This window comes from Opisthocomus hoazin, chromosome 5, assembly GCF_030867145.1.
Source record: "Opisthocomus hoazin isolate bOpiHoa1 chromosome 5, bOpiHoa1.hap1, whole genome shotgun sequence".
NCBI lineage: Eukaryota > Metazoa > Chordata > Aves > Opisthocomiformes > Opisthocomidae > Opisthocomus > Opisthocomus hoazin.
The window spans coordinates 79,889,738-79,907,204 of NC_134418.1; the positions used below are offsets into that span (position 1 = coordinate 79,889,738).

At 38.2% G+C, this 17,467-nt stretch overlaps 1 protein-coding gene across 4 annotated transcripts in view; it reads right to left on the reverse strand.

The window, feature by feature from the left end:
* Positions 1-17,467, reverse strand: part of FAT1 (FAT atypical cadherin 1) — a 113,770-nt gene that overhangs the window by 83,168 nt on the left and 13,135 nt on the right. The window lies entirely within an intron of this gene.

The following is a 17,467-nucleotide window of genomic DNA, read 5'->3' on the forward strand; positions in this document are numbered from 1 at the left end:
ACCATTTTTTGCGTAACTCATGAAGAATTCAGATTACTTATTTGCAAACATGTCTGAGGAATATGAACGTGCATAACTAATAATTCAGTCTAGTCTGAAATAGTTTCACTGTTTCTTTTTGACCACTCAATGACTCTTCTATTCTGCCTGAATAGAGCTGAATCTTAAATTAACTTGTTCTGAATTATTTTTTAAATAATTTGGTGGCACTACGTTTTACTTGCATCCTGGTTAACTGTACTTTTATATTTAAAAAAAAACTAAACAAACCCAAACCCACACCCGAACAAAACCACACCCCACAAAACCACAACCACCCCTGAAAAATTCTGCAACAAATTATATTTGCAGGCTATAGAGTTAAGATTTTCACATGCACCCTGAAAGTGCTTAGATAATATCACCTAACATCTGTCATCAATATAAATATTCCCTCTAATAGTTACAGCTTGTTACATATTTGGATTTTTACACATTTGTTTCTTTAGATATTCAGTAAGTTTCTATACAGTAATCTTAATCCACTTTTTTATATATATAACATTTCTTCTTTTATAAGTACTGAAGAAGACAGACAATGAAAAAACTTGAACTTTACAACTTCTGCTTCAGGGAACACTCAGAAAAATTTCTCTCAGGAGAAGCTAGGAAAAAAATACTGAAAATAAGCTGAAAGTAACATATTGGAATTACAAGTCCTTTGTCAGCATTTATAAAAAAAATGTGGATGACCCCAGAAAATAGAATGAAATTTTATTTATAGCTCTTTGAAATAGAAAGCTGTATACATTTCAAGTTGCGCCTTGTGTACTACCAGCTAAGAAATCATGCTTAGAGAGGACTGTTAAATGGAAAGTAACCCTTGTTGCTGTTTCAGGGACAAATTGTCCATTATCTAACAAATCATGGCTTAGAAAGTTTTGAGGAACTTATCACTAGCAGTATCAGCAAGCTGATAGAACCGTAGTGAATTCACGCAAGTTCTTTAACTGGTAAATACCATTTCATTGTGCAGATGCAAGACTTTCAAACATGTCAAGTCCACCACTGCTTACTCTCTTTCCAGGGACTAGTTATTGCAAGTTCTGGGAGGCAGAAGGAGAAAAGTACCAGTGCAGAGCACACCCACTCCAGAGCACGTGGAACCGAATTGAGATTTTAACTGAAAAAAAACCCAAAGTGAACAAAGCAAAACCTTAACCATAATAAAGTGATGACCTGTTTTGTATCTCAGATTTAACTTCTCTGAACTGTCCAGACGTAGCAAAATAGGTAGCCAAATCTGGTTTTGTACCAATACCTTTGGTAAATCTGATATGAGCACAAGTCTTCAAAAACTCCCAAATCCCATCCAATAACCTACTGCATACGACACTACTGGATCACAAGACAGAGTAGCTGGTGAAGCAATCAGACACTACCAGTGTCCAGTCAAACCTGGCAGACCCACTTTTGCAAATGCACAGATATTACCAGTGCATTTGTAGTACTTTTTTTGAGGCAGAAACTTGGCACCCAGAGAGCCCTAGCATGTGGTCAAATCGAGACCTCGACATTAAACTTAAACCACAGAACAGTTTATGCATCACTTCTGCACTATAAACAGGCAGCAGTAATTTCAATTGTAAGCGGAGGGAGAGGAAGGGTCACTATTGATCTCTGCTCCATGCGGCTTATAAACAAGGTAGATACAGAGAGATCTGAAGCAACACAGAATGTTCAACAGTTAAGAGCAGCTGTCACTTAAATAAGCATCTAGAGATAGTACGAAGACCTAGAAGCAAAGGTTGCATAGTTAAAGCTCTGCACCAAACACAGACTATATTTTAAAACATTGAAAAAAAAAACAGGTTTTGCACATCTTTGTCAAATGCTTAAGGCAGAACAAGAAATAACATTTTGACTTCCAGTTCCTGTCACATTGCTTTCTGCACATTTGTACAGAAACAAGTCAACTGAATGGAAAACACAGTGTTTAGGCCATTTATAAAAGAAAAAAGTTCTGAAAATATGTTCTCAAAATTGTCTACATAAAAGATTATGCCCAGATATTATGACGCCACACTAGATAGTCTGGGCTAAAAGTAATAAATCTGCTAAGGTCCACAAAGATTGTGAATTTGCTTTCGGGAAGTTGGGGGGGACGGCAAGCGGGAATTTTCGCAGAGAAGATTCCTGATGTGGGGTTGCCTTAGAACTCAGCTGATTACTTCCAGTTCAGAAAATCTTTTGGGACAACGGCAGACAGCTCCCATTGTCAGCCTCATTTATGGTTATTTTGATAGCTCCAGCTTATTTCTGTCAGCTAGGCTGCTTGTATGTCAGGCTTTTCGGACAGGCAATATAATTGCTATACAGAGGAACAGCACCATGTTGCTAAAGCTCGATATGGAGAGACATAAAAACCCCCTGATGGGTACACATTAGGGAAATGAATTGTTAACTCCTATGCCAATAAAAAAAAAATTATTGTAATACAACCACACACTATCTACATTTCTTTGACGAGAGCACAAGTAAAGCAAGCTTTGCTGTTAACGTGAGCAGTCATTCATGATTTGAGAGAAAGCAGGCTGAAAAAACATGACCGCACTACTACATCAGCATTACAGCAGGTTTATAAAATATTAGTGAAAACAGAACAAACTGCCAGCAGATTCTGGGCCAAGCATGTGGGCTCTCAGTACCACAAAAGCAGCTCATCTTACTGTGTTACACGAGGAAGGTTTGCAGCGTTTGATTCTAATCATCGCTCCAGTCATCCATCCCCTTATTAAGGACAGATTCTTGTCTTCAGGTAAAGACACAACTGGTTTCTATGTCCCAAGAAACACAGTAGCATAAAATTAAAGTAACCACGTTTAAGCAAAAATACCTTGGGATAATATTATTACACTATTTAGCTACATTTAAATCCTGCTCACTCACTACAGTTTCATGGCCAGCAGAGAATTTATGCTGAAATGAAGGTAATTCATAAACAAGTGGAGAATTCTACACATATACTGTTTGTTTACTTATGAACTTCAAAGACAAAGAAGGAAATGCATTTAATCGAATTTTCAGAATGCATGTGTACTTACATGTGCACAGGATGAATTTCTATGTGCTTTGTTAAAGTTTATAAGAATTCCTTAGATACACACACAAATGAACTCGTATATGCTCTCCAGAACTCTGGCTTCACCCTGCAGAATCCCTCTAACTTCACTGTCAGTCTTCCTAGTCCTAAGGAACTGTTGACAATGTGAGTTGCTATATTACCACTCTAATAACTTAATTGGGAAATGGGGCACCTCTGAAGGGGAAATTCCTCCCTAAATGGCCCTAGGAATTCCAAAACTAACTGGAGTTGACAGATTAACCTAGGTCCCCCTTAGGCAGAAGAAGAGGCTACAAGGAAAATAATGAGACACATGTGAAGCCCATTACGCACAAGAGCAACACATTTAATGGTACAGAAACTGGGTTGTTGATCCAGAAGGATCTAGCTGTTTAGACCTCCGTAAACTATTAAAATACCTGGACAGTTCTGCAACAAGTATACTCACTTTTTTACTGTAAACCCCTACAGTTTAAAGGCCATCCTAAATAAGGAAAACTGTTCCATGTACCCCAAGAACCTTCCTTCATACACAGCATTTCTCTCAGATTCCCTTTTTGCTTGCAATTTGAACAATTGCAGCCTACCTCATTCTACTTCCACAAAAGTAACTTGAAAGGCCAGCAAGTTCAACCAAAGAGTCCTAACCTTTGTCAAGCAGCAGTTACAGCTGTGCCCCACAGCAACACTGGCTCCTAACCCACATGCAGAAAATTGTCATTTAGCATGTGCGTGTTGTTTATACTGATTTGTGTTTTAGACTGCTGCAATTTTGCTTCAAGCTTTCAGTCTCCAGACTATTTTCAGTTGCAGAAACTGCTGGTTAACACTGACAGTTCCCAGACCTACTCAGAGCAAGAAAATATACTGATACCTATCAAAAGGCATGTTGAGGAATACTGGAAATCAGGCTGTTACCGCTGTCCATGTTACTGCACCAGGCAGCTATATACACAATGGCACTTAATTACTGTCAACAGAAACGCTGCTCCCAAGCAGATTTATGTGTACAAAGAGCTGGTGTACCTGTGGGCATGCCAGCGCTAGGAGAACAAAGCAAATCAACAAAGTCCTGAGAATAAAACATCTGGGATGCAGTGGCATCAAAAGACATTTTCACCCTTGCTCTGATAAAGTCAGATTTATTAACCTACAAACTATCCATTTATTTACTCAGCCTTTATTTCTACTCATGTATCCAGAAGGGATTCCACACTGATCAGTACCTGTTATACTCATTTTTTCATTATTTGCCTTTGCATATTAATCAAAATAAACAAAAGGCCATATAAAGAAATGTCTCTGAACTTCTTTGTTTCCAAGTAAAAATTTCAGCACAGAAGGGTCATGAAGGCAAAGAACTTCGGGACTAAAAAAATACGTTCATGCTCTTCGGTTAAGATTGCTGTATCAAGTAAATGAGAAATCCTCTGTCTGAAAGCAAATTCTTAGGTGCACACTGAAGAATCAACACTTAACACCTAAAAAGGAGACTTGCAACTAGAAAACTTGAAGTTACTTATTAGATGCTAAACGTATTTATTTGCAGGTGCCCTGGATGCTTGTTGGTTCAGTCTTTTTCACATGAATAATGGATAACTGTCTGCACGGTTTTAATCAACTTCTTCGGGAAGAAAAATAATTACTAAAGGTACCAGAAATTAATGCAAGTTAACAGTTAAAAAAAAAACCCAACCGATAAATTTAATTTGCTCTATATTTATTGCTTAATAGTAGGACCTGCAAGCATTTGGATAAACAGACCACAGAGTTCCTCTGTTAGCATTTCCATTGGAAACCTCTTAATTATTCCCCACAGAAAGATTCTTCACTGAGGATAACTGCACCTTTAGTACAATACCAATGAGAATGAGTGATGTAACTAGCTCTCCACCAAACAAGAAGTTTAATAGTCATAGATCCATGATAAAAGTAGATCAACTCCGTCTACACTAGTACACTCAGCATCAATGAAAGAACACTGTAACATTGTAGGTAACCAGCAGACCATTCCGTCACAAAATGCATTTTGGTCCTGAACCACTGAAGATTTTTTCCTTGTTTAAGAAATTCACAGAAACTGCAGTGACTAGAGATGGAGCTGCACCAGATGACCTTCTCAAATCTCCGTATCTGTGCATGACTGTTCTCAACAATATACTCTCAAGTGCTGGCCATTCTTGTGTTGGACTAAAATGAACAACTCATTTTCCAAAGGATTTTTTGACCACCCCTGGAATTACATACATAGCATATATTTCTTAAACCATTTCCTCCTATCATCACTTGCTGAATCAATATTCACTTCAAATTTAAACCGCATAATCCACAGTAATCTTGTTCTCATTGTAATCATTACTCCCTTAACTTATTAAATAATGAATATCAAAACTGAAGTGCCACTTGAGTCAACGACGACTTCACAACTCATCTTTCGCTAACAGTTTTTAAACCTTCTCACACTCTCCTCCCCTACTGTATCTGTACCTGGAAGGATTCAAGTCAGTTCAAGATTTCACTACAAAATTTCATTGCTCAACATGAACATTTTTAAGCAAGCAAAAAGCTAACTGAAAAGTGCAAATTCTAAGGTTTTTTCTTTTTTTTTTAAATATTGCAAGCACTGTTCTTGATGTGTGGGCTTCTGTACTTACTTAATACATGAGTCCCCATTCAGAAAGCTGATGAGGAATGGTATGAAATAACAGGGACCATGAATTGCTTAGATTTTTATGTTATCACTTTTTTTTTTTCTGGAGCCATGTTTTCTCCACATCCATACACAACGTAATCCACTTCTTCACAAGTTATCATCTCTTCTTACACAGTTTTTACTTTAAAATCGTCTGGACAAACCCAGACAACCCCAAATATTACTGTACTAGCTAGTAAGACAGGTGTGAAAGCACATATGTATAACCATAGATCAAAGAGAGAGGCATAGGTTATTCTTCCGTATCTGATTAACCTGCTAAAATTGGTACCGTAATAGCCAAACTACCTTCAAAGTGAACTATGATAGCAGACTTCTTATGCAAAGGCACAGTCATCTTTCCCTCCCTCCCTAAAGTAATTAACATTCCTTGCACAGGCAGCTGGACATTTGTTAATCATTAACTGTTTGGGTAATAAAGGCAAGGAGAGAAACTGTTAGCAATTCTTCACAATGGTACACCTAAAAAAAAAAAAATCTTTAAGACAGAAGATTTGATGAATAGTGTAAAATTATTTACATAACAAAAAGCCTGTTGTATTATCATAGCACATTCAATGTTTTGCTGACAGTATCTGTTTTTGTGAGCAAGACTTTCCACGTTTTAACCTAAGTAATTAACTCAGGAATTTAGTCAATAAAAACCCCTTTTAACTTAGAAAGAAAGAGGTATCTTTTAAAAAGATGAACTACACTGTTCATCTCTTGGATAGTAAAATAATACATATGACCAGAATTGCAACACCAAATATTATAGAGGCATAACCAATGCACACATTCCAATCTTATCTAGAATCACTTTGATTCACTCTACCTTGCTTTCATTACAGGAAGGGCACAGCAAGGGCATTCCTCTCAGATCAAACAGAAAATTCCACAGACAGAAGTTTCCACATGTCTGATTCGTTGCAGATTAAACACTTATCATTAGACAGCAATCTCTAATTTTCATAGAGACAGGATATACCCTGTCATGGTAAATCTACAGGCAGGGGGATTAAAAAAAAAAAAAAAAGTCTGTAGAATAGAGACATATTCCTCATGAAAGAGCTATGCATGTCGCCCTCACAGCTTTGGAGAAATGGAGGAGACAAGGTACCGGCATTAAAGATCACACACATAATTCCATTCATACATTCCATCATAAGCTTCTTTGTACTGCAAGTCTTTCAAGCTGAACTACCAAACTCTCTCTCTGCATAAATACAACCCCAGGCAACACATATGAAAAGTCTGTATTCATTTTTAGCACATTATTCATTCATTCTGTATTCATTTTTAGCACATTATGTTACCAACAATCTTCATTTATCTACCCACGTGACCGGAGCAGTTCTGTAAGACTCACCTACATTTACCAGTAACACTAAAATCAGATGGCTATTCTGTAACTACACTTCTTAGGTTTTGAAATTTTTAATATAATAATCTTTTAATCCTTAAATTCTGTACAAAATATGAATAAGCACACTATGATCAGCAACTTCAAAACCAAAAGTAGGAGTTTTCATTTTTTAGTGTATAGAGGCTGTTTCAGGCTTTTCGCATCAGCAAAATACAAACGGCCTTTTGTTTAAGCACCCCAAATGATAGACTGAAGAAACCTGCAGATTTTGGAAGCAGTCCATGTCAGCGAGGATTATTCTAAGTAGTAGACTGGGCAATAAAACAATGCAACTACTGACTCTCCTGTGTAACCTTCCCTGTCATACAGGCAGATTCTCAGTTCTGGTATCAGCAATGCCACACTGACAAGTCTGCACAGACGCAGAACTCCGAGCCGAAAGAACTATTAATGATCACCACTACCGGTAGGTCAAGACAATTTATATCCACCAGCTCAGCAGTTTGCTCTTTAACCCTAATGCCTCTCAAAATCATGCAACTCTTTATAACATATTGATTTATCCTTGTTCACAAATAATTTAAAATGAAACAGAAGCAGCTATTAGAAGCACAGCCAGAACACCAGGAGTTTGGGGAAACCTAAAATCTGAACAAAGAAATTATCTGTTGCAGTCCTGTTGCTAGATTCTTTGGACACCCCTGTTTTCCCAAAAACCCTCTCTGATGGCACTGGAATGCTAAAGGTTTTCTTTTGTCGAGCCACATGGAGACTGACGAATTGAAAATTCATTTTTGGTCATGTTCAGATGACCAGCGCGATCAAGTCACAAACGCAATAAGAATGATACAGAGATTATAAAACAGGCATGCAAACCGTAGTTTCAGCAAGCCCCGAAGTATATTTAAATTCAAGTTCTAAAGCTGCAACTACTGCATATTATAAGTTGTGGAAGTTTGCCAAATACTCATGTAGGTTTGTCCTTTGTTAAATATGTCCAAATGCTGTATGATTAAAGTTTAAAATCTTCAAAGAAAAGAATAAACATTATGCAATCATTTCAAGCTCCCCTCCTTTGACCTTAATATGTACTTCAAAAGCTAAGCAGATGCTGAGTAGGAAATAAATCCCCAACTCAACAGATGTACCAACAGCGATATGGCAAGACGCACCTTCCATAGCTTTTGGCAACCCTTCCCTTTTATTATTCCTCTGCTCACAAGCACTTTTCAAGTCAAAGAGAGGCCTAAGCAAGTTAATAGGCCCTCAATATGTACTCTGCTGCTTGAATTGATTGCTGTTTATAAGGTAATCTCTGGGACCGCATGTGGCTCAGCCTCAGTTCATCTCCTACAGAGACACAGCCCCCGGGCAGCTCCGTTTTCCTCAGACCAAGTTGTAACCCAATCAACACCTTTCACAGCAAAACAACCCCTGACTTTCAGTATCTGTGCAGAAGGGGAGGGGAGCCCCAGCTTTTGTACGGGATCTCTATCCAGCAGCTAAGGTGATGTTTTACTCAGCAGGATGCCTAAGAAAACTCTCAAACTACTTTGGAAGATCCCTCTGCCAACAGCAAAACACAAGATGAATATGTTTGTCTAAAACTAATTCAGCTTCTCCCAAAGACACATTCTAAAAGCTACATTAACAACCTAATAGCACTTCGCTATTACCACCATCACAAATGCAAATTATATAGTTTCCTTCTAGCCTAAGAAAGAAAGGTAATCAGCTAGCTCCAGGCTGCTCAGGACCTTGGTCCAAACGCAGGCCTCCTTAACCTCTGCCAGACTGAAACTCAGCATTAGCTCTAAATCCCAGGTTTAGCTCTAGCACGTCTGATGCACCTGAAAAGAAATGCGAGTGCAACAGCATCATCCCACAGGTTAACCCAGAGACACGGGCGGTTCCAGACCTTAGCCTGAACGCAATCGCACCCCGGGTACAGCAGCACAAAGCTGCAACTGCAGCCAAGACCAGGTGGTTCCCGACAGGTTAACCAGGTAACCCGTCTCTGAACTTGAGTACTTACATGCACATGACTAAATTCATATGTCAGGCAGCCAGGCTATCGATACCAGCAATAAAGCAAAATAATGCACAACCAGAAGTTGGTTATCTCCTAGGAAAAAGCTTTCTGGCCTGGTTTTTTGAATAGCAGCAAATTTCGGACTCATCCTCAGTCTAGTTTATAGTGGGTCTCTGGACCTTATTTCTTTAGACAGGCACAAATTGTGCTGAGCTGGGTCTATACTTCTTTAAAAAACAGTTTTTCAATTTCTCCTAAGACTAGAGGGGATCTAAAGATAAAACAGTTACTCTTAGTAAGCTGCTGTTACAGCTACTTGTACTGTCTCACAAAAGAGAATCTATGTGCCAAATGCCTCATTTTTAAAACCGTAACAAATTGGTGGAAAATGTATTTTAGTTGCATGAAATTTTAAGCAAATGTTTTTTAAACTCAAATTATTACTCAATTCAGGCACAGTCAATTTTTTTTTTAACATAACTAATTTTTTCTTGCACAGTGGCCCAAGTTTTGCTTAATGCCACTGAAGAAAAATGCTGTAAAAACAAAATGAAACCACACAGATCTTTCTCTGTGTCAACTTCACTCTTATTTTCAACATTCAACATTGTACTGAACACACTCAAACCCACTGGGTATCACTAACTAGAAAGCAGAAAATAAGATAATACCCCACTTTAAAAACTGCCTACACAACTAGTCTATAATCAACAACTACAAATATGCCTCTTCAATTTAGTGTCCTGCACCGATGCAACTGTCTCTCCCACCTTGCAGACTAAGCTAGGATTTCAGCTCTGCTCCATGTACTGCATTCTTGATTATCACTGAAAATTCTGGCAGGGAAGAGAAGTCATCAACACATGGGATAAATGGTTTAAAACAGTAACTGTAAGTGGGTTTATTATTTATTGTCACAACAAAACCCTTCTTCTGGTGGGCTCTGGAAAAGTTTGATAAGAACTCTTCTGCAAAGGATTCACAAGACTGCCAGTAGGAGAGTAGAAAAGGGTAGATCTTGCCTCCCAGTCACATCAATCCAAGCTGTGCTCATGCTGCTCCTCTTCCCCATTTCAACACCAAAGGCAGGGCATGCCCGGGCACAGCACAAAACCAATAACCCACTAGAAAAACCGCTGAACCTATACCAGCATTAAAACATCTTTCCAAAGCACTTAACTACTAAACTGATCTTCACTTCCCCTCACCCTCCCTTTTCTAAATACTGTGTTATTTTTACTAAACTCTCCTCATAGAGAAACCTAAGGGAATGACTGTTTCTGCATCTCTGACCTAGATTACTTCCTGTTTCCAGAATAAGAACAGCTGTATTTATTATTATTATTATTTAGCAGAGATAAACTACTATTTCTTGAATAGATATGTTCCCAACAGTTCTCAAAAATGCCCCAGAAACCAACACACACTTTTATTCTGCTATGCACAGAAAAATGCCTCTCAAACTCAGAAAGTGTTACTTGAATTCCTTTAAAAGCTTTAATTATATACTATTCAAACAAATAGATGTTTGCCTTTGTATTATTTTCCAAAGAAATAATGAGTTTAACAGTTTGTGCTTGAATTCCAGGTTTTCACCTCGAATTCTGTTCCACATGTCAGTGTGGCCAACTGACGGGACAATTCTAGAATCCGAGAATAATATGCAGTAAGTCCTTTGATTAAGAAGAAAATCCTCTCTGCTGACTAGACTTTCATTCAAATCTCCAACGTACGTATCAGAATCAGGTTTTAGCTCTCTCAACTGCTAACTGCAGTGCTGATGCAGCCCCTCATCTAAAAGATTAACCTCCCAAATTAACAGTCACAAGCTTAAGAACTTAACTTTAACTTGGAGTTTATGGAACCTAGTAATTGTTCTACAAGGGTTTTGTTTTGTTTCTGGTTGGGGTTTTGGGGGGTTTTTGCTTTTTTTGGTTTTGTTTTGTTGGTTTTTAGTTGGGTTTTGTTTTTAAACAAATCATGTCAGAATAACCTTAGAAAATCTTCCTCTAGCACAGTTATACCTCAGCCACTGGAGAAAGTTCGCTGCTATAGCTATATGGGCAAATCATTAACTTCAGTACAATGTAATGTAGCAGTACGGAATTCAGTGTAGGGTGAAAAAAACTTGTCTGAAAAGCTACCTGGAACATTAGTCTGTGCTCTGAGCTTCACTCATGTCTGTACCCGCAGCAGCTAGGGTAAAAATCACTAGTGCAAAAAGCTACAACCACTTAGTATTCTACAGAACTAGAGTATCTCCTAATACAGCTCTCTTCAAAAACAGTAGGAAGAACTACTGTGCTTTGCATGAAGAAAACACTGTGAGAAGAGTGTCTTCTACCCATTCACTCCTCATTTTTAACTGGTCAAAATACTCACATATGGAATTTTAATGCCAATACCTATGTGCCAATGAGACTGTATCTGCAGACGGAAGCTAAGCTAAGTCACAACTCCTGTAAAACCATCTTTGGCTAAAACTTAGAGCATCTCCTCCTCACAGACTATCACATCAAACCCACCAGGAATATTGTTTCCTGACTATCAACATCTCCTAATTGATTGCAATTTTTCATGTAATGTTGAACAGCTTTCTTACAAAACGATTTGCTCAACATTTTTTCTGTTAACAGTTTTCACTGACCTATAAGCTACGCGACAGATCTGCAAGGACTTGGAATAAACACAGCACATAGTCACCATATGGCTTTGACAGCAGGATGCTTGGAATATGTGTAGTCAGAAAATTGAAATTATTAGGAACTTTCTGCTTTCAGGGGGGGTTGTTTTTTTTAAATTTAAACCGAGGGAAACTAAGTTCTTGCATATGCTGGTGTTTATGTTCATGACTTACACAAAAGGGGCAGCAAACTGAAGTTATATAGAAGGTGCAACTTCAGCATGAAGCATTCACTGAAAGAATGGGAAGCAAGTCCTACATTTGTAAGGCTGCTTAACTACAGTTAACTTAAAACCAAATTATACTAGTCTCAGTTTTGATTAGAAATGCCTCGCTTACTTCTGAGTGGTTTACAACTGTGTCAGTACAACAAACAGACAGAAAATGTTCCCAGGCATTGGAACCTGATCCTCCACATTGCTAAACTGCTTTCGGCCTGTGCCAGCTACCACTCTTCCAAAGAGCGCCGGAACACAGTAGGAATCGAAATGCAGCAGATAGCATTCCCAGCACACAATCTGGGTGCAGCCACCCTGCCCAGAGGTATGAGAGTCGTTACAATAGATGCAGGACAGTTGGCTTCTGTTCCAGACAATGCTGTTGGTTTAAGAGCTCTGCAATAGGTACTTAAGCCTTCCGCTCCACTGGTGAACATAGTATTTCATCTTTGTTAATGCCTGTCTTCATATTAAAACTCAACTACAGTGAGTGGCAGAATGGTTTGAAAAGCTCAAAAGCCAAAGATCACTGAAGAAACAGAACCTGAAACTACCCCTTATGTATAAATGTTAATCGTATCCTGCATTTTAATGAATGCAATTACGAGAATACTACAAAGTAATATTAACATGCTTATTATGTGTTACCAATGCTCTGTACCTTTCAAGAGTACAATTCAGTACTTTGTTTTAGGTAGTTAAAATCCTATTCATTCTCCTTAATGAATTACTGTCATCCCAGCTGGAAATGGTTCTGGTAATATTAAAATAGTGTCTCAAAGCCATTAAGCTTTATTCATGGTATTTTATGCACACAGAGATAGTGCAATAAAATTAATTGTCTTCCACATGCCCCGTTAACGTTGTTTTGTTTTTTACTTGCTTCTTTAACATTCTTTACAAAAACAGAACATCTTTCCTTATTATGGAAGCAAGGTTACACTTGAAAATTACATGGTTCCAAGGGAAGACTACACAAGAAAGATAGATCTGCTAAAGGTTACAAACCATATCTGACTCAAACTCCCCAAACAGAAAATAACCAGAGACTGGGGAAGTATTAGAAGCAAGCATCACGTGTATGCCCTGCTCTTATTCTTCCTTACGCTACTGGAGACAGCATATCAGGCTAGAAAGACCTTTGTTCTAATAAAGCACAATCATACTTACATCTTTTTAAGTCAGCAAATTAGTTTAAACATCTTAAACTTTGTTATTACTGCTAGAACAGAACCACTGTCACTCTGTAACACTCATGACCTAGTAACTGAAACTCAGGTTGCTGATATAACAGTAAGATTCCCGGTAACAAATAACTAGTACTGGATTATTCACAAGTAATAAGGTTATCATGCATGAAGTTCAGAGTGCCACATCACCCTCAACCCATTCAGGAGCCAGGTTATGTGCTGGGAAATATCCTCAATTGCAGAAGTTTATTAAATGCCTGCTGGTAGCCTTGCAAGTTTAACTAGCCGGGAAGTTTCTGATAACAAAGCGTTTGTAAAATTCACCGTGGTTTATTAAAATAGTTCAAACAAACTGTCATCAGGGGAAACCTTACTGCGTCAGGCCTACTTGTTAACATCCTGCATCTGGGTGTACAAGGGTCGCAAATCCAACCACTCTACTACACACATGGTGAGACACAACCAGACACCAGGGAATTCAGGACTCTTGAAATTTCCTTTGTTTCTGAACATCAACTTCCAGGATGGACTCCCATCTTCTATAAACACTGCAACAAGACCTTTCTTAGGCTAAATGACCCAGGACATTTACACTCCCAAAGTCTGCTGGCTCCCTCAGCTATCTACATTTTGAGCACTAAAAAGGAAACCAAAAAGAACACAACCTTGAAACAAGGTAAAAAACAGCTCTCAGTAATAAGCTAGATATCCCAAGGAGAGAAGCAGTCTGCTTAGCAAAAATTTTCTGGAGAAGGCCAGATACTGAGCAAAACTAGTAACAGTTCTCATTTCTACAACTGAAAATCAGTGTGGAAACTTGCTCACCATGTGCTGGTGCTCTCACGACAGTGTCACAACCAGCCCAGTGGGCAACACTGAATGGCCTTGTTCACCTATACAACTGGAAGAAGTACTGGCAGTTCTTTCCAATACCATTTTTACACACTAGAGCTTCCATCTTTCATGTGATCTTTGAGGAGTGTAAATACTTAATACTTATTCTTATATTTGACGACCAAAAAGTAAACAGGAAGACACTCTCCTTTTCCCTGCTTGCCTGCTGGGATGGGAACTGGGACAAGGAAGAAAGAGGTTTCAGTATTGCCTTGGTCCCACATAGCTTCTGCTTTAGGTTCTCCTCCAGCAATTGCTTCAACCATTCCTTACAGGTCTTCTAAATGGCAGTAGCAGCATGGTATTGACATGATTTATCTCAGTTTTATTGCTCAGTGCTAATGGGATTTAGATGGTGCATGTGTTTTTTTGTGGCACACTAGGATCTGCATCAACACAATGCATTCTATTATTAAAACATCCCAATCTGCTCAACTCTTTATCAGATTTTTGGGGAAAATACTTTACAGCTACTTTAGTAGGCAATTTATACAGCCAGCTGATCATCTCAATTTGCAGACTTCAGTCTAGCTCACACATAAAAAGCTATCTTAAATTCCAACTTCTGAACACACACACACACACACACACCCAAATGATAAATTGCTTCGTTGTATAAATTCACTGCACAGAAATCTTGTTTCAGCATTTTTCCCCTCATACTGTTATACTATACCCAGAGACTCCACTTATTAGTTAATTTTAATTGTATCTCTGTACAGCAACAGTCACAATGCACTGTTGTACTTCTGAATCATTCTGTACTGAGCAATGATCTCTAATCTCCTTCCCTTACCCACTTGGCCTCCAGTTAACAATTTATGAGCTGAAGATAGCACGAGGCCAAACCTCAAAATAATCTCATTAGTATCATTTATTTTCTTTAGTCATACTTTCAATCATTATAACTTCCCAGGGAAATGAGTTTCATAACTTTATTGCACCTCGTGAAAAATGCTTCCTTTTAGGTTGGTTACACGTTAACTGCGTGTGCCCTATTTCTTGCATTGCAAAAACCAGATAGTGATATGAGGAAGGTGGTACAGAAACTAGTGCGATTTTATAGACTTTTGTTATCTTGCTCTCCTCCTTTCCCAACCATTATTGTCTTTTCAGTCTAAAGAATACTTACCTGAAAGCTAAAATACGACCGGCTACTAAATTCTCCCCAACGTACTTTTTTCTGTGTCTTCCTGAAAAGCATTAATGCAATTAGGCAACAAAGTAATCAAAGCAACTCTGGAGTTCGGGAGTATGGCTGCATTAGGGCTCCCTGCTAAGAGATTTACTTCTAAGGGTTTGGACAGGACTGCAGAAAACAGAACCTATGAAAACCAGCCGACCTAAACCAAAGGTTAGAAAAAAGTACTCAAAAGTTAGTGGCAAAGATCTATTAAATTCTCTTATGAAAAATCCAGAATTACAGGTACAAATATCACACACTAATACAATTTCCTACCTTTGGAAATGTAAAACTAGAAAACCCCATTAGCATGGAAAAGATAACTTGAAAACCAGCAAAAATTCCATGCATGGAACTAGCTATTTGATCCTTTTATCATCAATCAGGTAGCCTTTCTGCAAATGTGATTGTTGTCCTTGATTCCTATCCTTGATTCTTCATAGGCAAGGCACAAAAGGATTCCTCTTAGCCACCAAATAGTTAAGTGTTGACTCCAAATAGCTTCTTAAATCCAGTTTATCCATCTTTGAACTGAAAGTGCACTATGAAGCTTTCAAAGACAGCAGGAAGAGACAGGTAGCTCAAGTGTAAAAGGGTAAAGTCAGAAGAGCCCTTTAGCAAGCTGAAAAAGTAACCGAGCTGCTTGCCAGATCTCTTCTTTCACAAATTATTTAATGTGCTTTCTTGGCTAATTATCAGTCTGCTCCCTGTAACAAGGCCAGTCCATTTTGAAAAACATGACAAATATTCAGACAGTGCAGTATAGAGAGTTCCTTCTGTAACAATTCTGATGGCTTCTCAGCCAAAAAAAGACAAAATTTAAGCTACATTGTCAAGTTATAGATACTCCATGTTCTGTCCTCGGTTCCCTTAGATCAACATTTGATGGAAAAAACACACCTATCAAACACAAATACATTTTTCCCCAAGCCAGTGTCTTAAGTGGAATTTGTTCACTAAGATTGAAACATGCAACTCTTCTTCACGACCACCCCCTCCCCACAAAATCCCTCTACTTTCACCCCTGAAGAACTGCAAACACTAGATACCAGATATGAATATAGACAATGTTGCTCCCTCACCTTGAAAATACAGAGCCACTCTCCTGGACAAGAATATTAAACAGAAGCTGATTTTGGCCTAAGTTCTGCCAATGTTGTAAGCCTGGCAGATTAAAAGGAATTTCTTTAAACTCACACCAATTCTTCAGTAAAGCAAACTATCCTTGTGCCAAACAAGTAAAGAGGCAACACATGCAGACAACTAATTCTGCCACAGTAGCAGTGTCACAAAAATATACATACCTGTCCACATACACATAAACAGGTACACACGTACATATTGGTGTCAAAATAAAAATGTTTCTTCACTACTCTTTCATTCTCTTTGCTGTTATCACTTGGACAATAAATTGGCAAACCCAGACTTATTCTGTACAACAGCTAGACACTTTTCTAAGATACTATAACTCACAGTAAACTTGAATGTACTGATGTCAAAAGAAAGCCATAATGATTCATAAACACTCTGCACACATCCCAAAAATCTAAAAGTGAAACAAGTAAGTCTTGGGAAGTACTCAATTCTCCATTATCAGAAAATTTGTCCCACAATCTTAACTATGTGCTTTGTTTAAAGCTAAGAAAAGCAACGCTACGGGTTCAAGCTCTAGAGTTGGTTCTTTAGCCACAAACTACTTAATTTAATAACTGACTTTCTATAGAAGAAAAACTATTGCCAGTAACAGTTTGTTCACCTAAGCCTTAAAGAGTTCCTATTATCCACATTCACAATTGTATGCAGCATACAGAACACACAGAACACACAGAATGGCTACTGGATGAATCAGATGATTGACAACTTTTATTCTCAGTTACAAGTTTTTTTTCTGTAAGACATCAATCATATATGCCATAATTTACCTGCATGGAACCCGTAGCCAAATTTTGCACAAGATTCCTACTCAGTTTATTCCAAGGAGCTTAGATAACAGCATGGTATCAATGCTCTATCTTTATCAGAGACATAAATGACTGGGCAGCTACACAGAAGTCCAACCAAAACGTTAGAAGTCGGCACTAGAATTTTATTGAAACCATAATTATG